Here is a 24,042-nt window from a genome sequence, read left to right as displayed (position 1 = left end):
AACTCTTGAATGAATGTTCAGGTACCCCATCTTTGGGGCATCACAGCTGTGCTTTAAGGTAGTTCAGCTTCTGATCTTTAAGTGGTGATGATAGTGTCATAAATCAGGCTGCATTTTTTAAGATTGGGTGGCTGCATTGCCTAAAAATACATTCATCCTCAGAAGAGAAGGTTATCTAGGGAGAGTCATACCTTTCCCGGTGCCCTGTGCAGAGTTCCTTTCCAAAGGCCTCTGCCAGGGAAAATAGAAGTTGCAAGCTGTTTGTGCTGCATTTAACACTGCTCATCAAACTGAAATATGGCACTGTCAAAAATAGGGTTTATCACTAGGGAAAGAGAGATTTTGGGTTTCAGTTAAAAATGGGAATGCAGTAACATGTACCATCCCATAGTACTCTGAATAAAGTCAGAGAGCTTGGAAGTTGCCTACAATACACCAGGAATTTATTAGACAAAATAGTTAAGATCCAAATTGCTGTTTTATCAACCTCATGCTTTTATTTTCCTCCCTTTGGCTGACTCAGTCCCTTTTCTGGCTTGATGTTTTGTCCCTGTGGGTTCATTTGTCTGTCCCTTGCATCTCTATTTCTGAACAGTCTCCTAAGTGGGCAGAAATAAGTCTAGACTACACTAACCTTGAGCTGCAGTGAGTTGGAGCCTGGGAGAGGTGCTGCTCTTGGCGAAGGGGAGGAAACCCTCCCCTGGTGTGGTTTGGGGCACTTTCTCGACTGGTTGGTTTGGCTTCTGGAAACTGAAGCCAACCACAGCATTCACTCAGTACTGGATGCTGGGAGGAAACACCCTGTGTTTTAGTAAGTAGATGGGTATTTGGGAGGGGAAATGTGCATTCTTCATTGCTTCTTTCCTCAGCCTCTGTTTATCCTACTTGTGATTCCACGCATCAGGCTCTGCTGCTCCCCAGAAACAGGGAGCAAGGGAGCTCATGGGATTTTCAGCTCCAGCTTCCTTCATGGCAGCAGCTGGAAGTGCTGAACCTGGTCCTTCAGTGCTGCCTGTGGAAAGGTTCTCATCTCCACTGCAGCTGCTGGGCAGTCCACATCTCTGGCCCCACATGGAAAGCTCCTTTGGGAAGCTCTTAGGGAAAGCTTGTTGTGCCTAACGTATACTGAAAGCTTTCTGGCTTCTGCAAATGAAATTCTTGAGCCTGCATTAGAGGTGGAGACAAGTCTTGAGGGCTGCGTCCTTGTCTGAATCAACATGGTTTGATAAGATTGAAAGCCAGCTCAGCAAAAAGTGCAGAAATGAGCAGTGAGTGCAGCGGGATGGTCCCCGCTCCAGCAGTGTGGGGTTCTGCAGCTCCCGTTGGCGTGGCTGGAACCTGCTCAAACAGTCAGTACATTTCTGTGCAGAACTCTCAGCTCTAGCCTAGATGAAATTGCTGTCATCCTGGTATTATTTTTTGCAATTTATAATGCCTCTTGCTTTTTTTATCTGTGAGTGTTAGGGGCTGGGAGCTGTTTCTATTTCAAAGCGGTTTAGAGATTTAGAATTCACATTAAGTACTGTGGGGCTTGTGAGACATCTCAAGTGGTGTGCCTTGTAATATACTGAGATAATAACTGCCTAATATTAAAATATAAGACTTCTCAGTTGGTATGCTGGCTTCCAATTGAGGATTATTATATACCATAAGTCAAACAGGCCTGTCAGACTGTGCATATTAGAGCAATCTGTTTTAAGAAGTTTGGGAGAGGGGAATATTATATAAGTAGTTGTATAAATTGATATTTCATTCTTTCTGACTTTTGAATACAAATGAAGGCAGGTGGAACATTAAAAACTCTGAAACATCTGATTTGGTTTTTAAAAAATTGCATTTGTGCACAAGGCTGGGGTAAAAAAAATGAAGGAAAGAGAAGCCCAAAGCCTTTCAGGGGAATGGCAGCCCCCACTCTCCAGTGACAAGCTTTCCACTGAGTGAACTGTTTGACCTAGTGATAATGGTATGGCCCCAGCACAGGGAAGGTGCCCAGTATAAATCCTGGGATCTGAGTCTGCAGTTTATTTTCAGCTGTCCTTCTGAAGGGAGGTGCCACAGCTGTCCCTGCCATCTCCTTTCTTGGGCTGCAGCAAAATGATCTGTGTGGGGAGGAAAGGTGCAGGAGGAGCTGGGCCTTGTGTCTTAGGCCTTAGCAGGAAAACTTCACTTGCTAAAAGTGTTGAGATCAGGCTGGATGGGGCTTGGAGCAACCTGGGCTAGTGGAAGGTGTCCCTGCCCATGGCAGGGGGTGGAATGGGATGAGCTTTAAGGTCCCTTCCAACCCGAACCATTCGATGATTCTATGGAGGAATGATTTGGTGGGGATTTAGGTGCCTGTTTTCCTGGGGGGTCACTTCAGCATGAATGGATTTCAGAACAAGCTCGTGGTGAATTTACTCTATACAGGCCTGTGCAGAGATGTTTCGAGCTGCTGTGAACTTGTTGAAGATGCAGGTAATGGGATCCAGAGCACGGCTGGGAGATGGGGCTCCAACCTGCACAGCTTCCAGGAGCCAAATTTTATTTCCTCTCTTCACTCCAGAGATGTCCCACCTCTTACTGTGGTGGAACAGGACCATTCTTAAATACTTAAGACGTTTTTCAGAGGAACTTTGCTTTTCTAGATTCACAGACCAGTGAGAATGATATCCCACAGCCACATCCCAGGAGTCAGGCCTTCCACTCCACATTAAGCTATTGACAATAACGAATGTCAAAATCCTTGATTTAGGCACCTACGCAATTTCTCGTGACAGTTTTCATTCATAATAATTACAATGTGTGTACTTACAAGTGATTAGTAATTTAGAAAATACATCTGTGTACTTTCTTGTTAAATATTTTCCTGTTAAACAAATTTTGGAAAGCTCCTTCCAGCTTTAAAGTCTTAGCTTAAATATAGGCTTTGCTCATCTGAAGACAAATCAAAACCAGTGAAAATTCACTGTTTAAGAGTAAATGGTGTGATTTTTTTTTTTTCTTTTTAATGCTGCTTTTATTTAGTAGATTGTTTCTTGTAGCTGGGCAAAATAAGACAGCCTCAACTTGTAGGAGTCTCACTGGAAATGTTTCCATAATACAATAAGCTGACCTTGCAGAGGCACACAAGCAGCTTCAGTGTTGCTTTTCCAGCATTCAGCCTTGCTCATAAATCTTTGTGAGATGTACAGAATGCAGAGTGACCACCTGCCATCAGCTTTTTATGTGTCACTGCCTTTTCAGGGTAAAACTAAACCTGGCCCCTCTCCGATCCCCTGAGCCAGAGCATTGATTTGCCACAGTGATTGCTCACCGTCCATTTCTGGAATCTCTCTGAAGCCACCTCCTATTTATAATTTGTCATTCCTCGCTGTCTTAGTTAATGCAGTTTCGTTACAAAGCCTGATGCTTTTTTACATCTGAAATCAGGCAATAGCAGCAACTCCTGGTCCAGCTTGTCTAAACACAAGTGCTGGGTTAGTGAGGGGACTCTAGCAGGGATTTAGGGAACTGAGGGGACCGTGTATGGGCTCTGCCCAAACCTGGCTTATGTCTGTTTAGTTTGCACTTGTAAATATAAGACCATTACCCAGGGGGATGTAAACCAGCTTGAAGCTGGTAGGGCCCGCACAGGGAGCTGTGCCTGATTCACCACACGGGTTTTGTGCTCGAATTGGAGTATCTGGAAGTGCTGCTGCCATGGTTTCATTCTGAAGTCAGAGTACAAGGTGCAGTTCCTCTTCATCTGCCAGGAATTTTAATTCATATGGATTGTCAGCCTTACCCAAAACAAGTATTGGAGTGACAATTATAAAAAAGGGGGAAAGCAACTTTTTGCATGGGGAGATAGTGATAGGACAAGGGGGGAATGGTTTTAAGATAAAAGTAAAGAGATGTTGGGAATAAATTCTTCCCTGTGAGGGTGTGGAGGCCCTGGCACAGGTTGCCCAGAGAAGCTGTGGCTGCCCCAGCCCTGGAAGTGTCCAAGGCCAGGTTGGACAGGGCTTGGAGCAACCTGGGACAGTGGAAGGTGTCCCTGACCATGGCAGGGGGTGGAATGAGGTGAGCTTTAAGGTCCCTTCCAACCCAAACCAGGTTGGGATTTTGTGACCTATTACACTTTGATACTTCATGCAAGACATGTCAATAGGGATTTCAGGATTTCTCCCTTGGAAGATTGCTGGTGGAGGTGAACGCTGCCCTTTGAGTGATGGGGCTTGCTTTAATTGTTTTGGTAGAGCCAGATATCTATATCTATATATCTATGTATCCATATATCTTTGTATCTACATATATTTATTTTTGTATCATTGCTCTGAGTTACATCATTAACAGAGACTCTGCCTGTCCAACAGAAGTCATCAGAATATTTATCTTCAATACTGTTGTGGTATTGGAGGGTGAAATGTTCTAAATTTTTCTCTAACAAGCCACTTTTTCTACTCCATTTATTCTCTGGTTTCTGTAAATGAGATGACACACTCTCAGCATGGACAGGTTTGGTGTTTATGTGGATAAGACCAAATCTGAGCTAACTGATTGCATTAGCAGAGCCAACACCTGTCCAGGAAGAGGTGCACATCCTGAGCCTGCACTGGGCAGCCACACAAACACCACACACTTGCCAAGTGTCTGATTTATTTTTTTTTTTAAAGGGATATGATAATGCCAGTGGCAGTTCCTGTGCTAGAGAACCACAGACCCTTGTTTGGGTCTTTTACTGACCATCACAGCTGACATCCATATGACTGACACATTGCAATAATTTAACCATTTCTCTGGCAAAGATGCTTTCAAAGCAGCTTGATGGCACATGTGAAATGCTGTGTTCTAGCCTATTACCACATCATCATCTTTCAGGCAGAATTAGGAATTCTGAGCTGAAATAGCTCTCTAGAACAGGTAGCAAAGAAAGATCTGCTGACTTACTTCCTAATGAGTTAAACCTTCAAAGCCGGTTTCATCACTTGATCCTGGTTTTCAGTTCTTCCCTGGCTTCATGCTCCTTCCCTGTGTTCTCAGGAAGCCAACTGATCTACTCCATGCTCCAGCCAGCTCCACTTATTGTGGGCTGATGTTCTCATCATTCCCTTTTAGGGGAATCTCTGTGCCCTGCATAGGCTTTGAAAGGTAGAACTTGTGTTCAAAATGACTGTTTCAAAGACTCTGGAGAAGCAGAAGGTCACTGTTGTGTCACAGAGTCTCTTCCAGACAGCTGTAGTGATAGTCCATAAAGCACTTACTGTGACTGTCTGTCCTCTGGCTGCTCAGCCTCCCTGAGAGCTTGGCAGGTCATTTGGTGCAGAGCTGCTGTACAGCCAGTTGTCCCAGTCTGTGCTGGTGCAAGGGGTTATTCTGTCCCAGAGGCAGGAGACTCTGTTTGCCTTGGTTATCCCTCCCTCACAAACCCTCCATCAGACCCCTTCTCTAGCCTGTGTCCTCTGAGAAGGACCTCCTGTCCCAGCCACGCCAGCAGTTTGATGTCAAACTTCTTGAGAGTGCTCTCTGTCCCGTAATTAATGTTAATCGAGTTTGTTAATGAAGACATGGATTTGTATTGGCCTCAATACCAGCCCTGAGGGGTGCTGCTGGTAATCAGCTGCCAGCTGAACTTTGTACAGCTGATCACCTTTTGAGCCTGGTATCCCAGGCAATTTTCCATCACCTGCTCCTGCAGTCCAGTTCCTGCTAAGAACACTGTCAGTGACGGTGTCAAAGGTGTTCCACACTCACTCTCCTGTCCTCCACACAGCCATCTCATGGAGGGCAATCAAGTTAGGCAAGATTTACCACTGGTAAATCCAATCTGGTGGTTCCCAGTCACCACCACCTCCTGCTGGAAATGGCCATCAGGAGGATTTACTACACAGCCCTTCCAGGGACTGCGTTGGGACTGACAGGCCTGTGGTTCCCTGGATCCTTCTTACACAATGTGGTGATGTTTGCATGTCATCAGACCTCCCTTTGTCACCAAGACCTTTGAAAGATGACAGTGATTTGCAGTGACATTAGCCAGCTCCCTCCTAAGCCATGTGAGTATCCCACGTGGTCCCAAAAGTGATCCATGATCATTTCTTCCCCTTCATTCCCTGGGCTGAGGCTCTGGTGCTGCCCAGTGGAGCTAACAGGACTAGTCTGTATTTCCTGGGAACTGTCCATTCCCTCAAGTGTGTGTGCAGGGCTGTCAGATGCAGGACTGCTCTAGCTGTGGGCTGCAGAAGCTTCAGTCTTACTTGTGTCTGGCTCTTTGCAGTGACTGTCACATGCTCCTAGAACCACAGAACCACAGAATGGTTTGGGGCAGAGGGGACCTTAAAGATCATCTCACTCCAACCATGGCAGGGACAGTTTCCAGTAGACCAGGTTGCTCAAAACCCTCTCCAGCCTGGCCTTGAATGCTGGCAGGGTTGGGACAGTTCTGTGCACAGCAGACGAACCATTCCTAGGGCATTTTCCTGGTTTTCTTGTCTCTCTGATTTATTTTTTTTTCCCCTTTCTAAAAATTCGAATTTTACGGTGAAGTCCCTGCCAGGAGGGAAATAGAAGAGGTTCTTTCTACTTGACTTGTCTCTTCAGCAGCATTCAGTCCTGCAGGAATATGGCCAGTGAGCAATTCCTGTTGTCTCATGTGGTACCTTCTCTACTTTTTGGTGTAAACCTGCCCGACATCACTAATGATTCCAAACTGCTTGTCTGTCAACACCTATTCAGTTTTAAGGCAGGTCATGACCCCTTTCCTTTGGGAGCAAACACACAGTCAGAAGTGCTGCTGGGCAGTTATCTGCCAGGGGAGATGATGACAGTGGATTTCTGTTTCCTGCTACCCCTTCAGTAAATGCTTCTTCCCCATCCTGCAGCACAGACATCAGTGGCTCTTAAGGCTGGGGTATTCTCTTGGCTGCCTTAATTTTACTAATGGGCTTAGCAATTCCTTCCAGTTGCTGAGAATGCTTCTCCCTGCTCCCATGTGCTGACACTGGAGGAAATGCTATAAAGCTGAGTGGACATTTTTGGCTTGTGAGCCCACTTTAGTGGAGCCCATTTTACTTTCAGTCCAGCTACCAATTTAATCACTCCTTCACTTCAGATATTAACTGTTGCTCAGTGCCATCTGATATGGAAAGGGGGTGCAGGAGGCACCAGGTAGGGATTAGGCTCTGGCAGAGGATCAATAGCCCCTGAGTGGTAGATGCTTCATCCCTGTGGATCAACTGGAAGAGTGAACAGCCATGAGCCAGCAGGCTCAGCTTGGCCCTTGGTAAAACATGATGTAGGGTCCCACTTTGCTTAACCTCAGCACCCCACCGACTCGTGACAGGTCAGACAGGGCTGTTCAGCCCCACGTGTCCAGCCTATGCCCAGCTGATGGATGTGCTGCCTCGGGGAGCTGGGTTTAAGGAGTAGCCTTGAGTGCCAAACCTTGGTGCAAGCAAAGCCCTGCTCCTGCCAGTGGGTGGGGAAACCTGGCTAGTAGGTAGGAGTGAGCAGCTCCTGTGGCTTGGAGATCCAACCTTTCTGGAAGTGAGGCAGTGAGGGGACAGCAAGACTTGGCAGCTGCAATCCCTGCCTTGGACCAGGTGGAATTGCCTCTGGCTTGGAGGGAAAGGAAGCCGTGGGGAAAAGATCCCTGTTTAACAGCCTGTGGCTCTGTGTTCCTTTCAGTAGTCCTGGGTGGGAAGTGGCTCTTGTTTGTTTGCTGTTCCTGGGCAGTCCACCATGTGCTGAGTGCTCTGCATTCCCAGGTGTGTGTGCTGCTCCAGGGCTGCCTGGATGCTTTCTGGACCAAAGTGTTGCTCCAGAGGTCCTGACTGCCCTGGAGCTGTTGAGCTTTGTCTCCAGTCCCTGTGTCACTTGTCTACTCACTGCCATTGTTTCCCAGACTCTCTGTCATATCACTTCTCAGTCTAATTCACGTGGGGGAAGCTGAAAGGCAATAGACTCCCCTACAGCTCCTCAGGGGCTGCACTTTTCATCCAGGTGCCCTGGGGGCCAAGAAGGCCAATGGGATCCTGAGGTACATTAGGAAGAGCAATTCCAGCACATCGGGGAGGTGATCCTCCCCCTCTCCTCAGCCCAGGTGAGGCACTTCTGGAGTGCTGTGTCCAGTTCTGGGCTCCTCAGCACAAGAGAGACGTGGAGCTCCTGGAGCAGATCCCAGCAGAGGATACAGAGATGATGAAGGGACTGGAGCATTTCTCTTATGAGGAAGACCTGAGGGAACTGGGCCTCTTCAGCCTCGAGAAGAGATGCTGAGAGGGGACCTCCTCAGTGTCAGTCATTGTCTGCAGGGAGGGTCAGGGGATGGACCAGGCTCTGCTCCGTGGAGCCCAGCAATAGCATGAGACAATGGGCAGAAGCTGAACAGGAGGAAGAACTTCTTCACTGTGTTGTGTGACCGAGCAGTGGAACAGATTCCCCAGAGAGGCTGTGGGATCTCCCTCATCGTAGATGTTCCAGAACCATCTGGACACAATCCTGTGGCATGTGTGCTGGGATGGCCCTGCTTGAGCAGGGGGGTGGGACCAAATGACCCACTGTGGTCCCTTCTAAAGTGACCATTCTGAGGTTCTGTGTCCTCAGTGGGAGATGAGCTGCACCTTAGGTGCTGGTATAGACAGAGGTACTCAGATGCTGGTGTGTTAGTCCTCTGTGGAAAGGCTCAGTGCATGAGCCTTCCAAGTGTCAGGTAGGATCACCCACACCTCCTCCCCTGGGGCTGCAGCCCTTCCCTGTTCCCACACACATGGATGCAGAAGGTGAGGTGTACGTGGAGAGGAGACAAATAGAACTTCTGCAGACTTCTGCATATTGGATTGGTGGAACAGGGGACTTCCAATAAGGAAAATTAAAAAATGGTGATTTAGTGGAATTTAAATCCTAATTATTTCAGACTGGAAAGAATGATATATTGTTCCTTGTGACATATCATCTTTTATATGTCATGGCCTGTGTGTATTCTCCTCTGTATCTTAAATCACTGTAGTAGGTACAGGCTCTATTCAGGGAGCACACAGAATCCCGAGGGTTTTTTCTAGAGAGTATTGAGAGAGTCTGAGTCTTGGATACAGCTCAACAGAATAGTTTCAAATGACAAATCTGTCCCAGTGTTGCCATTGTGTGATGAACAGTTTTGTAGTGTTTCTCAGCAATACCAGGGCTGCATTGCCTTCAGTCTTTCCTGTACAAAGATCTCTTGAAAGAAAAATAAAAAATTCAGCTTTCAGAGCTTTCCCAAGCTGCAGTATTGACAGAAGAGGTTCCAGAACTGCTCAGCAAATTAAAAGTGTTGGATCTTCAGCACCAGCTGGTATTTTGTCATGAGAAACTGGCACATGCAGTCACTGAGCTATAATCTGTTGTGTTTAGTATATCTTAAAACACTTAAGCCACTACCATGGAATGTCAGTGGGAAGTGACAGTTCTCCATGTGGTGCCAATTTCCATAAGGAACTCTAAGAAGAACTGGAAAATGATGATCCCAAAGGAGGCAAAAAGCATGTGGATTGGAGAAATGTGGTGGAGGTGGTATGTTTGGATTTCCAAAATGCTCTTCACAACACCCCTCAATGGAAACCCTAAGAAATAAAGCTGTTGTCAAATAAAAAGAGATCTTATCTTTGATTAATTACTACCTGAAAGAGAGAAAACAAAGGATCAGTTTGCAGGGGGAAGGTGAGTTATCCTGTGCATCTCCCCGGGAGTCTGTGCTGCTCTGCACACCCTTAGGTGAGACAGAAAAGAGAATATAGAGCAAGGACACAGTTTGCCAAGGGTCCTGCACAGTCAGGATAATGAAGTAAGAGCTGGCAGTGAAGAGTGTTACAATATTGGCCAATTTGCTGATAAAGTGGCTGGCAAAATTTGGTCCATAAAGGGGGAGTAATGTTTATGGGGAAACAGTGGCTTCCAATGCAGCTGTTACAGACTGGAAAAGGTTTTCTGGGGATTTAATGTAATAGCATGGAATTACATGCAGTGGCTGAAAAAACAAAGCAAACCTTAGGAACTATTAAGAAAGGAATAAATAAAGCAGATATTATAAAGGCAGCATTAAATTTATGTTGTACCTCTGTATAGATTATTAGTATGCACATTCCTCTTTCTACCATCTCAAAAAAAATGTAGTTAAGAGAAAGAGATGGGAAATAACAGCAAGAAGATGAAAATCATTGAATGGTTTCTATACCAGGAAAGATCAAAACTGTCTGTGATTCTTTCTGACTGATGGAAAGCCACAAGTACAGATTGAGGGATCCAAAATTTTATGTAAAATGGGATTAGGAACGTTTATTTTTTCCCACAAGGAAGAATTAAAGAACATCAGCGTTTTAAAACATTTTTTTTTTTTCATTCTGTGTAAAATTCAGCTGTGGAACTAATTGCTTTAGGACATAGCTCATACCAGAAGCTTCAGTGTGTTCAGAATCTGCGTGATGGGTGCAAGTTCTAGCTCTAAGTTAAGCTGCAGATCACCAGGCTCTAGGATGGGTGAATGATATAAAGAACAATTAAAAAAGCATTAGTTGCTACAGGTAAGAGTCAAGAAGAGAAAGTAAGATGGGGAGAATTAATAAGGCCAAATACCTTCTCAAACGTTAAAGCAATAGTTTTAAACTGAATATCCAGCGCTTTTTAGGAGGCTCAGTAATACCACCCTGCAGAAATGGTGGGCAATTCTGCTTTGTATTTAGTGGAATTTTATTGAATGTTTGGGTAACTTACTGCAGTGGCATGAAGATTATATTTCATAGCGTGCTCTAAAGCAGAAGAAAGCATATGTATGTATGTAGGATGTCACCTTGCTAATCCAGGAGGGTTTGGAGCATTTTTCTATTCCTGGCTCTCAGTGGCCTGAGCTGGTACATCTGACTGATCACAGCGTCGAGGTGTTCATGCAGGGAATGGATTTCATCTTTGTGGTTTGCACTGGATTTTCTTCTCCCTCTTGGATGGCTGACAAACAGAATTTGACCTTCGCAGCCCTAAATGGTTTGTCTTTTAAATGGATATCACTTGTGTTGTTCTGAACAAGCATTCCCTCGTGCTGAATAAGATAAGTGGTAACTGTGTCTCTCTCTGGATGAGAGACTTCGGGGCCATGCCAACCTGTATGGCAACGGAGCCAGGGTTTGAACTTCAGAGCATATTGCACAGGTTATTTTTGATCCCTTATTAATAGCTGCTATAGAAGGAGCCCCGTGTCTTATAAGGATTCCGGGTGTTGGCTTCTCCTTGCTTCTCCTCAGCCTACAACTCAGTCCACAAAAGCCATTCTTTTCCGTTTAGTTTAGGTGCTGTTAATCTGAAAGAAAATTGTTCAACATTGCAGAAAGTGAGCAAGGAACAAAGAATTGATTGTAACCCTTGGGAGGGGATCCATGTGCTGACAGCATGCCCAGCTTCCTGCAAATTGTGCTCGGGACTTCAATTCAAGCCCTGGCCTAAACAAGAACTGCTGCATTAGGGGAAAATAAGGCATTTTGATGTAATCTGATTCCAGGATTACCTTTTAAATTACAGTGTTGTGGTGATGAAACAAACCCTCACAGTCTTGGAGATTTGGGGATCAACCTGTTGTTGACAAAGCTACCAGCTTTTTTTAATATATAATTTATTTATTTTAATCATAGAATGAGGGAATCAATTATGTTGGAAAAGACCTCCAAGATCATCAAGTCCAACCTTTGACCAAACACCACCTTGTCAACTAGACCATCCTATAAGTGCCACATCCAGTTATTTCTTGAACACCTCCAGGGATGGTGACTCCACCACCTCCCTGGGTAGCCCCTTCCAATGCTTAATGACCCTTTTATAAAAAACATTCTTCCTGATGTCCAACGTGAACCTCCTTTGGTGCAACTTGAGGCTGTTTCCTCTTGTCCTGTCCCTTGCTACCTGGGAGAAGAGCCTGACCCCCATCCTGCTAATGTGTTGCTCTGGCCTGATGTCAGTCTCTAACCACTCACCCCTTCTCCAGTCTGTCTAAGGTGGTTTCCTAATGCTTTGGCTTCTTGTAGCAGTGCTTGGATAGTTCTCCTTCTGTGGTGTGATGCTGAAAGCTGCATCTCTTCTGCTGCCATTTGTTCAGCCTGTTGTCGTTTGCCCACAGACCAGTCTGGGCTGTCTTGGTGGTGGGGACAGGCAGCTGCACTTGGAGAGTTCCAGACATGTGGCTGGAACAGGTCACAGAAGCCCTTCTGAGCCAGTCCTCTGCACTAAGGCATGACCAGGTTTACCAGAGCTCTTTCCAAAAGAGTTATCCAATCCCTTCCTAAACATCTTAGCAAAGAGCTTGTCTGCACCTCCCTTGGAAGCCTGCTCCAGGGCCTGGCAAGCTGAGCAGTCAGAATCATGGAATTCCACAGTGGCTTGGGTTGGAAGGGACCTTTAAGCTCATCTTGTTCCACCTCCCTCCCATGGGCAGGGAGGTTGCCAAGGTTGCTCCAAGCCCTGTCCAACCTGGCCTTGGACACTTCCAGGGGTGGGGCAGCCACAGCTTCTCTGGGCAACCTGTACCAGGGCCTCCACACCCTCACAGGGAAGAATTCCTTCCCAATATCCCATCTAACCCTGCCCTCTGGCAGTGGGAATCCGTTCCCCCTTGTCCTGTCACTCCAAGCCCTTGCCCAAAGTCCCTCTCCAGCTTTCTTGAAACCCCTTTAGGCACTGGAAGGTACCATAAGGTCTCCCCAGCCAGCCCCCAATTACCCAGTGGGGATGGTAATGCAAAATTCGAAGTAATAGTATCAGTCATTGATGCTGTAACAACATATGAGTAAATGCTGTTTTGAAGGATGAAGATCCCAAGGAAGCAGCCTGGCGGCTCTCGGGGCCGGTGTGAGATCTGTGGCACAGGAGGGCTGGCGCTGCTCTCACCTAGTCAGTGATTTCCTCTGGTGCTGTGTCCTTTTTATCCTTGTTCTGCCTCTAGAATCTCCCACTTAAATGTAGGAATGTTCGTATTTTGCTTTGTTGCAAGAACATTTGTCAGGGACACTTTGAGGCTGGGCTCTGCTCCCCGCAGTTCTCTGCCTTCTCCACTTTGGTTTCATCCCACACCAGTAAAACACGATCCCTGGTTCTTATTTTTGCTGAACAGGAGGGACAGAGCTGGTCCTCATTAGTCTGTTCTGATGAGTCCTTCACACCAGTGTTTCAGAGGCGCAGGGGACTGCAGGCTCTGGGATCCTGGGCTGCCCTGCACAGCCCCATCCCTGCTGTGCAGCTGCAGTGGGTTGGGGTGACAGCAGTGGGGAGTGGACGTGGAGTGAGCATCCTGCTCTCCCCAAACCTTTTACAACTTGTTCTCTTCTTATCTTTCTGAAATCTTCTTTAGGAGTTTATTTCCGGGGTACCCTACAAATAGCATAAACCGTATTTGTGATACCACAGAAATCCAGAAGAAATGCTTTTGGGAAATGTTTGGGCTTCTTGGTTTTGCAGGGGTTTTTTTGTTTCTTGTTTTGGGATTTTTTGCATTTTTTTTAAGTTAAGCTTTTTCCCATTCATGTCTACCACATCTTTCTTAGTTGTGGAGACTAGAATTTCTTATAATACAGTAAATCTGCTGCATTACATAGGGGCCTAACGATATTTTCTGATTTGTTTTGTTCTTATCCACGTAATTTCTAGAATTTGCTTTGATTTCTGAGCTTGGAGCTGATGTTTTCCTACAGCTATTTGTTATAATCCTAAGAGCTTTTTCCTGAACACAGTAATAAGCTCAGAGCCTTTCATTTTGTTACGTGACGTTAGGTGTATTTTGTGCCTGTGATTCACTCTGCAGTGATCTCACTGCATTTCATCTGCACTTGCTCAGTACTGTAAGATTCTTCAAGTTTGTCGTTTTCTTTACCCTCTTGAATAGTTTCATCAGCAAACTTTGCCTCACTAATCACCTCTTCTTCTTCATCACCTCACCTCCTCAAATGCCCTTATTTGGTGGCACAGACCTTGGGAGAGCTTTCTGCAGAGATCCCCAGGAAGGATCTATCACATATTCTGGTCTCCCCATCATGAAAATACATTTAGTCTTGCCAGAAGGGTCCCTCTTACCCAGGCAACTCAGTGGCTTCAGGAGCCTCAGAGAGGGGCCTGGTGAGAAGCCTTTAGAAGTCTTTGTGGATAAAATCATGGGATCTCCTGAGCTGGAAGGGACCCACAAGGCTCATCAAGTCCACACCCTGGCTCTGCACAGGACAACCCAAAAAATCACACCATTTATGTGAGGTGAATGTCTTGTAGCACCTGGATCTTCCTTCCCTTTGTGCCTGTTTGCCCTTCAAAAGACTCCAGTGCCTTTCTGTCACAAGACTTCCCTCTGTGAAAGCCTCGGTGGATCTTTTCCAACGTAGCACAGTTTCCCATGGACTCTTCAGTATTGTGTCATTGGCTGATGTAACCCCAGCAGCTTGATTCTTCTTGGCTTTGATGAGATCTCTTCCTTCTATTCCAGGAGTTTCCTCACGTCCCACTGACTCCTTCTTTCCATCTTCTAAGCCATACACTGAGACACTTGACACTTGTCTATTTGTCTGGTGCTACACCAGAGGAGGTTTAGGTTGGATATTAGGAAAAGGTTTTTCTCCCAGAAGGTGGTTGAGCACTGGAACAGGCTCCTCAGGGAAGTGGTCACAGCCTCAAACCTGCCAAAGCTCAAGGAACATTTGGACAATGCTCTCGGGGACATGGTGGGATTGTTGAGGTGTCCCATGCAAGGCCAGGAGTTGGACTCCATGATCCTTGTGGCTGCCTCCCAACTCAGGACATTCCATGATTCTGTGATACACATGGCCTTGACATGGTTTCCAAGAGGCTGCCCAAGCAGTCCTGCTGTCCAGCTCCTAATCTGAGCTGTTGTGTTTCTGGAGCCTCTCAGTCCATCCATCTTCTCTTGGCCATCATCGTCCATCCATCCGTCCATCCGTCCATGTGCCTTGCTCTTGCTTCAAGCTGGGAACTCAGGGGTGCATCCATGGTCTTGGGGACCTGTAGTCATATTCCCAGTGAGACAGACCCAGAATTGCTCTCCCAAGCATCAGCTCACTGCTTCCTCCTGGGAGCTCTTCCTTCACAGCTGGCACAGAGATGGGACTGCAGTGGGATCCCTCTGGAAGTCCTCTTGCATAATACTCTTTGCATCTCTTTCCTCTTCAGCAGAAATCATACAGTCATAGAATGGTTTGGGTTGGAAGGAGACCTTGAAGATCATCTAGTTCCAACGCCCTTGCCGTGGGCAGGTACACCTTCCACTACCCCAGATTGTTCCAAGCCCCATCCAACCTGGTCTTGAACACTTCCAGGGATGGGGCAGCCAAAATTTCCCTGAGGAACCCATTCCAGTGCCTCACCACCCTCACAGTAAAGAAGTTTTTCCTAATGTCCAATCTAAATCTACTCTCCTTCAATTTGAACCCATTCCCCTTTGTCCTGTCACTCCAGGGTCTTGTAAATAGTCTCTCTCCATCTTTCCTTTAAGTTCCCTTCAGGTCCTGTGAAGCCACAATTAGGTCACCCTGAAGCCTTCTCTTTCCAGGCTGGACAATCCCAATTCCCTCAGCCTTTCCTTATAGCAGAGGTGCTCCATCCCTCTGATCAAGTCAGTGGCCTCCTCTGGACTGGGGTGATCTGCTCAGAAGTGAGACTGTTTCATTGCTCTGGCAGCTCGGTTTTGTCAGCAAACCTTGCCCTCTCCTAAATTTCTCCTATTCACCATCCAGGTTGGAATGTGCTGTTCCTGAGGATTGCCTGTGCCACCCACCTGCAGGGCAGACTCATGCTCAGGTGATACAGGGAAATAAAGAGGGAATTCCCCATCCTCCAGCTGGACTTCCACCACATTTAATTCAGTGCTGTAGTTCCCCGGTGAGCCCAGGCAGCTGCCCGGCTGTTGCTCCTGGTGGTTGCAGGGATGCAGAGTTTGCTCTCCCTGCCACCCCTCCCTTTGCTGGATATGTTCATTGCTCTCACCATTTCTGGCTTTGACCTTTTTTTGGCTCTGCCAGCCAGGGCTGTGTGACACTTTGGAAGTCCTGATAGGGCACTCAGTCAGAGTTCACAGGGGCTGCCAGGATCTGAGCCCTGCAGGGCATGTGTATGGTGTCGGGGCAATAACTGGGTTTATGTTACTCCTAGGAAAACATAAAAGTTTGTATCAGGTCTGTATTTCTTTGATCACAGAGACCACAGTTCATTAGACTCAAAATGTCATTCATGCCACCAGGGAAAGGTGACACTTTAGTTGTGTCCATCTTTCAAACTATCAGGATATCTGGTGTCGTGCTCTGACAAGGGTCGGTGCACAGCCTCATCCTTCATGTGCACAGGTTATTTTCTTTAATAGCTCAGTGTTCTCTGTACCATATTTGCCACTACCTCTCTTTTCCATGGGCAGGATGGACCCCCTGCCCTCTCTTTGCACTGCTGCTGGCAGCAGGAGGGGGCTGTGCTTAGAAACCAGCAGTGAAGGATTTTGTTACTGGTGGCCAGGCTGAGATTTGCTTTTTTTTGTTTCCCACAGGATTAAAAAACCTCAAAGACACTTTTCTGTGGACTGAGCAGCCCTGATAGTGTCAATTGACTTCTCTTTTTTTTTCTCCTGTGGATAAAGGCAAGTTCTAATGAACTTTGCCTGAAAGTGTAGTTGGCATTTGAAAACTAATGGAAATCGGATTCTCAAATATAGATCTTTTCCAGTATTGGGAATTCTTGAAGAGATTTTTTACCTCTGCTCTGGAGACAGGCTAGGAAAGCTGTGGGTGCTCAGCCTGGAGAAGAGAAGGCTCCAGGGAGACCTTAGAGCCCCTTCCAGTGCCTAAAGGGGCTCCAAGAGAGCTGAAGAGGGACTTTGGACAAGGGCCTGGGATGACAGGACAAGGAGTATTTCTGTACTCAGCCACTGGTTTCATCATCTTTGCCCTTAGTGCTAACTGGGCACTCTTGGCATTCACAGGAGCTCATGGAACAACTTCTACGTGAGCTTTGGTGTCTGTAAGTTAGAGTTGGTTTCTGTGAAAGCAGTACTGGTTCTGGAGGGACTTGGGTGCTTTCTCTGTTGACAAATCCCTCTTTCCCTGGGCCAAGGTCAGTGTGAACTGTCTGTCTTGACATGAACAAGATGTTATGTGGCAGCTTAAGGCTATCTCTGTCCTGCCCTTCCTGCTGCTCCTGTCGTGTGCCTTTCATACCAGTGCCAGGGCTTGTCTGGTCCCATTGTGAGCCAGTTTATCTCCTGGATCTGTTCAGTGGGGTATCAAATGAGTTATCAGTGACCTTGGTGGGGCAGAGGCTCTGCTGGCAGGGTGTAAGGCTGGGCAGGGTGAGGGCAGCCCTGGCTTCAGCAGAGCTTGCTGCAAGACCCTGCCATGGGAGAGGCTAAAGAAAGCCTGGAGATTTCTCTGTCTGCCTTTGAGGTCTCTAGTCAGGCAACACAAATCTCACCTTCAGTTTGCCAAGTTGGAGCTAAACCCATTTGCAACTGTTTTTCTGTGTCTCTGACCAGGTAAGAGAAGACCTGGAGAGACTCTTCCCATAGAGGATTGAGTACTGGAGCAGCGAGGCCCTGCCTTGTCTTCCCACCCCACCTTGCCCTTCCAGCGGGTGTGGGGTGAGTGGAACCACCTTGCCAAGTGGGCTGCAAAGTGATTTTACATTTTTACCCCCATTATTGACAAGGTGAGTTTCCATTTAGCCTTGGCTGTTCTGCACTGCTCTGCCGCTGCAAGGCAGCAGGATGAATGTCAGCCCTGGGCTGCAGGAGACCTTGTTGGTGTGGCTGCAGCTGATCTAAGGCTGCATCTTGGAAGTTTAGAATATGTTTATGTAATAGAGCTGATGGCAGAAAACACATCTATATTTGCTTGTGCTGTAGAAATGCCTTTAGGAACTGCACTAAATAGTGCAGTGTAACCCCTGATGGAGCACTTGCAAGGGCAAAGGTGTTGTTAGCAGAACATTTCTTTGCTAAGCAAACCTGCAGTAGCCGAATTTCCATTTTCCACACAGGAGTGAAATGCTTGTGAGCTTTCTAATTATGAAATGTAGAGTTATTTCAGGCAGGAACAAAAATTTCAGTAATTTAAGGGCAAGATTTTATGTAGACTGTCTTGATCCAGTGCCAGGGAGTGCTGGCTAAGTGGGAGAGAAATTACATACTTAGTGGCCAGAATGACTAAACTGGTGAGACTTGAAAAGCCAGTCCTGCTCCACACCATTAGAAAACTGACAGTCCCTGCTTTTTAGAGACAGAAAGACTTTATTTTTAGTGTTGGCACTTGATCACCTACTGGACTCATTTCAAGCTCTTCTCAGATAGTACAAAGCATTAGCCTCCGACTGCTGTTGAAATAATGGGTATTAAAAATCATGTTGGAATTAGTGGGATGAAGATGATGAAAAGGAAGGGAGTAAGATGATGATCTAGACTGGATTTTGAAGTCAGTCCCACATGGCCTGGCACTGGTTTAGGGCTGCGTTCTGGTCTGTGAGTGCAAATGGCAAACCAGTCCATCGGCTGCAGAGCAAGAGCACTGTGGAAGTGGAAGTCACTGGGAAATCAGGGCCTGGTTTGGATGGGAGGTGAATTCAGTGCAGATTATTAGACACATGGAGGCACAAATACTCTGAGGCTCAAGGAGGTTCACAGGATCATAAAATGTCCTGAGCTGGAAGGGACCCACAGGGATCATCAAGTCCAACTCCTGACCCTGCACAGGACACCCCAGCAATCGTACCCTGTGCCTGAGAGCATTGTCCAAACACTCCTTGAGCTCTGGCAGGGTCACTGCCCTGCTCACAGCACCAAGGCTGTGCATAAGGGTTGGTCCCTGTGGCTCTTTGCATAGTGAATTCCCTGTCTGTGGTATGTGCTGAGCTTCCTAGCTTTGCCAAAATGCTGTTTGATTAGAAAGGCTAAATGAGGGCCAAAAGATGGCAATCCTGCATGAGCCTGAGCCTGGTGTCCTAGCAAGAGTAAAAGCAGGGCAATTTAGCTTTCTTCCCCTTTCCCTCCCATTTCACAGAGTGTGAGTGTCCAGCTGACCTTCTCTTTCCTTCCAGCAGTGGCTCTTTCTCCCACAGAAGCCGAGCTGGAAGCTCTGGCATGCCAAGGGCTGCCTTGGTGAGCACAGCTCCTGTCCAGCCACGGGGAAGTGAAGTGTGGTGCCTCAGCACTCACTGTCAGCACCATCACTGCAGGGATCCTGGTAGTTGTAAAGAATTCCACAGACATTTAGCCAAGCCACCTCTGGTTTAATGCATCAGGTATTTACATCTACCTCCTTTTAAATAAGCTGATTGCCCCGGTGCACATACGAAGGCGTGGGGAGTTTTAAAATGTGGCTTCTATTCAAAGCACTTCTCCACCTGACATTTTGTGCTGCTATTTCATCTTGGAAATGCTACGTTCATGACATAATTATGCCTTTGCATGTCTTTCTCTCTTCCCTTGTGCTCTGCTGCGTTTTTTGTTGTGCTAATCATTGTAAGAGATTTGTTGTTGGTTTCTTTTGATGACTGGCATGGATACTGCTGAGTACTTCTAGTTGTTGTGAGGTTTTTTCCGATGGAAAAATCTGACATAATCCATATCTCTCTTCCTGCTTACACGAGAAGTATGACTCAACCGCTGTTAGAAAAAATGAAGCTCCATAGCTAATTAATCAGACTAGAAAATGAACCTTTTTATCTCATTTTGCTCCCTTTCTCCCTGCTCTCTTTAAAGCAGAATTTACCTCTTTCTTCTGACTGTTTCAGGATTAGATTTGCTCAAGGGTTTTAAAGCATAAAGATTTTAGAACTGGACCCGTGGTACAGAAGTGCCCGTGCAGAGTGTTGAGGCAGAGGACACACAGAAGCTGGGGCTGAGGACTGAGAAGGGCAGGTGCAGAAGCTCTGTGGTGTTGTAGGAGCAGCAGTATGAGCTGTTTGTTGTTCCCCAAATCACTGGCAAGTGTAATCTATGCTGCCAGAGATACGGGATTACTTGGAGGTGGAATTTTTGGTAGTGCTGGTTCTGACAGAAGCCCCTTAAGAGCAGAGCTGTGATCATGGGACACCATGGCAATGTCATACCTTCCAGTGCCGACAGGCCGAGTGGTGACAGTTGCCAGGCTATTTTGGGAGGCTTTTCTCTTTGTTTTCTGTGAACTCCTCTCTCTGTGCTCCCGGATTTAACCCTGCTGCTGTTCAGCTGTCATCGACCTTGCCTTCGTTTGTGGGTTTGAGGTGTATGTTGACATCACGTATTTACTCTTGCTTTGCATTCAGTGGAGGACTGGCTCCCTCCATCTCCTAGCCAACCTTGTTCCATATATTTTAGACTTATGACAGGAGAACAGTAGAGAAGTGAGTCTTGTCATTTAATCCCTTTGACACTCTGTCATGACTGGATGACTGAACTGCCCTGCCAGTGCTTCCAGCCCTGTGTGTACCAGCTAATGGTGCTGCTGGTGTCAGTGTCAGCCTCTGATTTGCAGCAACTCTATAACCATTTCCAAAACTCCTCAAAGTGTTCTAGTTACACCAATCTTATAGGAAAAGGTTGTGGTAAAGAAAACCCTCTCAAAGTTCAGGTTGAGTAGTGACCTCATAGATCTGGGCTCTTGGAGGGTTCTCTTGTGACTGCTGGTCAGTCATGGAGGGTGGGATTCCTCTCACCCTGGTGTCAGTGGATCTCTGCTGGTCTGCAGGCAGGGGGAAGGGACAGGTACTGTGAGAGTGGTGCACCCACCCAGCTTGGACAGGGAATGCCCTGGGTATCTGTCTCTTTACACTTTGAAAATGTGGGTGAAACTTAATCTTGTGCAAAGCAAGGTGTAGGAGCACATGGCAGCAAGCTGGGCTTAAACCTGCTCAAACTCTTGTAGGGATCTCAGACTGAATTTGAGCTGCACTTGCATGCACTCAGAAACCATCTTGCTTTGAGATTAGTGCTTTTTATGGCCTGTACTCACTCTGGCTCTTCATTTAGCACAGAGAAAACCTTTCAGTCTGTGTGAGCGCGATGTCCCCCCTTGGTTTGTATGAACAAACCCCACTTTTTTCACCCCGTACCTGATACAGAATTTTGTGTAGCTCATGGGTGGTGCAGCCTGTGCCACCCAAATGAGTCTACATCAGGCTTCCAGCATGAGGACATCATTTAGGAGGAGAAAGCCAGAGGGTTAGGCACATAAAGCATCAAAGCTGTGGAGGTGAGTCAGGTCTGGATCAGAACAGCTGCAGACACAGGACACAAATGTGTGTCTTCTAGTCCTTTCCCACAATTTAAGACTTCCCTGGATTTTCAAAGAATAAATATAAGTGGCTGTGCTTGTATGTATGAACATATATGCACATGCATATGATGATACACACACAAATCCACAGCCTGGAATGGTGGGGAGAATTCACTGCAGACCCTGCCTTGTGGTAGAGGCACTAGATTAGGAGTCTCCTGAGGTCCTTTCCAACTGCAGTAATTCCATGATGTATCTGTTGCCGTTCTGTCCCTGAGTGGCACTGGGGTGTGTTGAGAGCTGGCTCCTCTTTAAGCAATAGCAGATAGTCCCTGCTCTGAGCATCTCAACATCTAAATTATAAACTGTTTCACCATATGCAAGAATGGAGTGGCTTTCTGGGCACACTGACATATGGGTCTTGAAGATCAGTGCAGGAATGATGGATGTAGGATTGTATGGAAGCATCTCAGAGGTGTTTGTTAATACTCAATACTCAAGAGTTGCAGAAATTGGGATCAGGGAGGGAAGCAAGCCATGGGGAAAGCTGGATGTGTAAAGAGCTTTGAAGATGGTTCAACACTTGATTTCTGGACTGGAGGAGAGTCTGGTAAAAGAATTAATAATACGGGTTTCAGGAGCAATCTGATTTAAGACTAGCATTTTGCACAGACCAAGATGTACCACAGTTGTAGGAGGTTCCAGAGACAAGTATTTACTGGAGTGATGAAGAAGAGCTGAAGCAAAGGCCTCTCCTGGCCTGGCATCTCTCATGCTCCATTTAAAAAGCCAACATGTGCCTGACCAGCCAGTTTATCTGTTGCATTTATGTGTGACAAGTGGAACTGCCAAGTATGATTTCCATGTGGGAACCATGGGGATAGCTACCCAAGGATCTGACACGGTAGGATTAGGAGATTTTCACTCTTGTGCACAGAGAAGGCACTGAAATTGGGTTCTGTCACAAGACTGGTGTATTCATAGTAGAAACATGTAACACAGCAGAAAAGCACACAGCCCTTTCTGCTTCCCCCTTCTTGCATCTTCCCTCTGCCTTGAGCAAATGCATGGATTCTCCCTCAGAAATCCCAACAACCACAGAGGGAGCACCAGGGAATTAAATACAGCCAAAATTAACCCACAGCAGTAATTACAGGTTTCCTGGCTGACTGAGTCCCAGCTCTTGCATGCTGCTGCTGCTGCTTTATTCCATGATCATATGACACTGGGGGATGTGACATACTGTTTGTAAACCAAATGTTGACTCAGTGGGGCTCAGGGAGCGATGCCACATGCTCACAGCTGGGTTCACCCTTCTTATAGGGGTTGTACACACGGTGAGCACCTCGTGCCCCCCCAGGGCAGGGGATGTGCCCGTGCTGCTGAGCAGCTCTGCTGATATCCTGTCAAGAACTGCTCTTCCTGCAAACAGCTGCACTGTGACATGAATGTTGTTTATGTATTTATGTTAAACTACTTAGTATTGGGTAAGTTGTGGAGAAAACAGGTGCCTCCATGTGCCTGTGACAGCACTGTGGATGTGCAGTTATTGCCATGGTTTCTGTGTACTTCTGGGTTTGTAACCAACTTTCTCCTTATCTCTCAGCTGATCCCGAGCAATTTCTTAGGAATTTCTCAGGTGGTTTAGTTGCTCTCTTTGCTGCTATCCTGTGTGTATTCAGTGTGTAGTAGGAATGTAACACCAGTCCTAGGCCGGGGCTTTGCTAAGTGTGATGCACCCCTAGAAGGTGAGCAGTGTCACACTGTTCACACCTTCCTGGAGCTCAATTCCCGGTCCTCTGAACCCTTCAGTCTCATCCCATCTGGCTCCTTTTCCTCCCTGATCCTCCAGTCTGTCCCAGGGGATGCCCAGGAGATAAGCAAACCAAACCTTTGGCAGGCAGCAGGCGCTGTTGCGTTGCTGATACTCATCAGGAGTTCAGCGGTGCCTGTGCGCTCTGGGTGCTCCAAGGAAGGGGCAAACACAACAACACGACGATAATAATGAGGTTTCATTCAAGATAACGATCAGATTTTGTCTGGTTGCTGGACAAGCCTTGCCAGATGAGCCGAGCTGTGCAGAGTTGCTGTGACTCGTTTCCTGGTGTCCCCGTTTCGTTACTGTAATGTAAACTTCGTGCTCGGGAGAAGAATGCCTTGGCAACAGCTCCTGGCAAAACTCAGGCCTGCAGCGAGTGTCCATGGCTGGAAAGGGCTCCACCTGTTAGCTGAGAGGGGGAAGCTAATCTGCCGTATCTGCAAATTTTAGAAACTGAGCACTTCCTCCCTATGGAAAAACTGCTAAATGCTGGGCTCCTGCCAGGAGCTGGAGGAACACCAGGAGCTGGGGATGGAGACTTGCCCAGCAATGCCTGGGATTTAAATCCTGTGAGCCAACTTTCTTTGGGTGGTGAGTGGGTAATTCTGGGCACTGGATGCAGTTTGCATCAAAGACTGCTAAAACTGTAATGCATTAGTGCCGTTCCAGAAGCACTTGGAGCTCATCAACTGCCAAGAAAAATACGGGGATGGCAAGAGATTATCCTGCTGAAGATCCACGATGAGGGGGAAAGACACTCGCCCTGCACTCCCACCCTGTCACATCGCCCTGAAGGTGTTATGTTAGAGCTTGTACAGAGAGAGAAGATAAAAAAGGAATTATAAATTTAAAGACAAAATTGCTGTGCTCTGCAGTTAACCTTGCTTTTAGCCTCTCCTACGTGTGAACCAAGCAACTGGGGGTTAGCAGGACCTAAAACTGAAAGAATTAAGCCTATCCCTGTATTTTTCTTTATACCTGATTTCAAGGATGGTTTAGGAGAGGGAGCGTTTCCTCACATGAAAT

The 24,042-nt window shown here is 46.8% G+C and overlaps 1 protein-coding gene across 9 annotated transcripts in view; it reads left to right on the top strand.

The window, feature by feature from the left end:
- The window catches only part of PPP1R12B (protein phosphatase 1 regulatory subunit 12B), a 131,509-nt gene that overhangs the window by 4,792 nt on the left and 102,675 nt on the right, over positions 1 to 24,042 (top strand). The window contains exon 1 of one of the 9 annotated variants that reach the window (XM_051771649.1): positions 17,554 to 17,655. The exons of the other annotated variants lie outside the window; for them this stretch is intronic. The gene's annotated coding sequence lies outside the window, so the exon portion shown is untranslated. Of the gene's footprint in view, positions 1 to 17,553; positions 17,656 to 24,042 lie in introns of those variants that run through there. 9 annotated transcript variants of the gene reach the window in all.

The sequence above is a fragment of the Manacus candei genome, unplaced genomic scaffold (genome assembly GCF_025592945.1).
Source record: "Manacus candei isolate 608988 ecotype Guabito, Panama unplaced genomic scaffold, ASM2559294v1 h1tg000139l, whole genome shotgun sequence".
NCBI classification, from domain to species: Eukaryota; Metazoa; Chordata; class Aves; order Passeriformes; family Pipridae; genus Manacus; species Manacus candei.
Note: the sequence above shows the minus strand (reverse complement) of the source record. Positions and strands in the feature narration are given on the sequence as shown.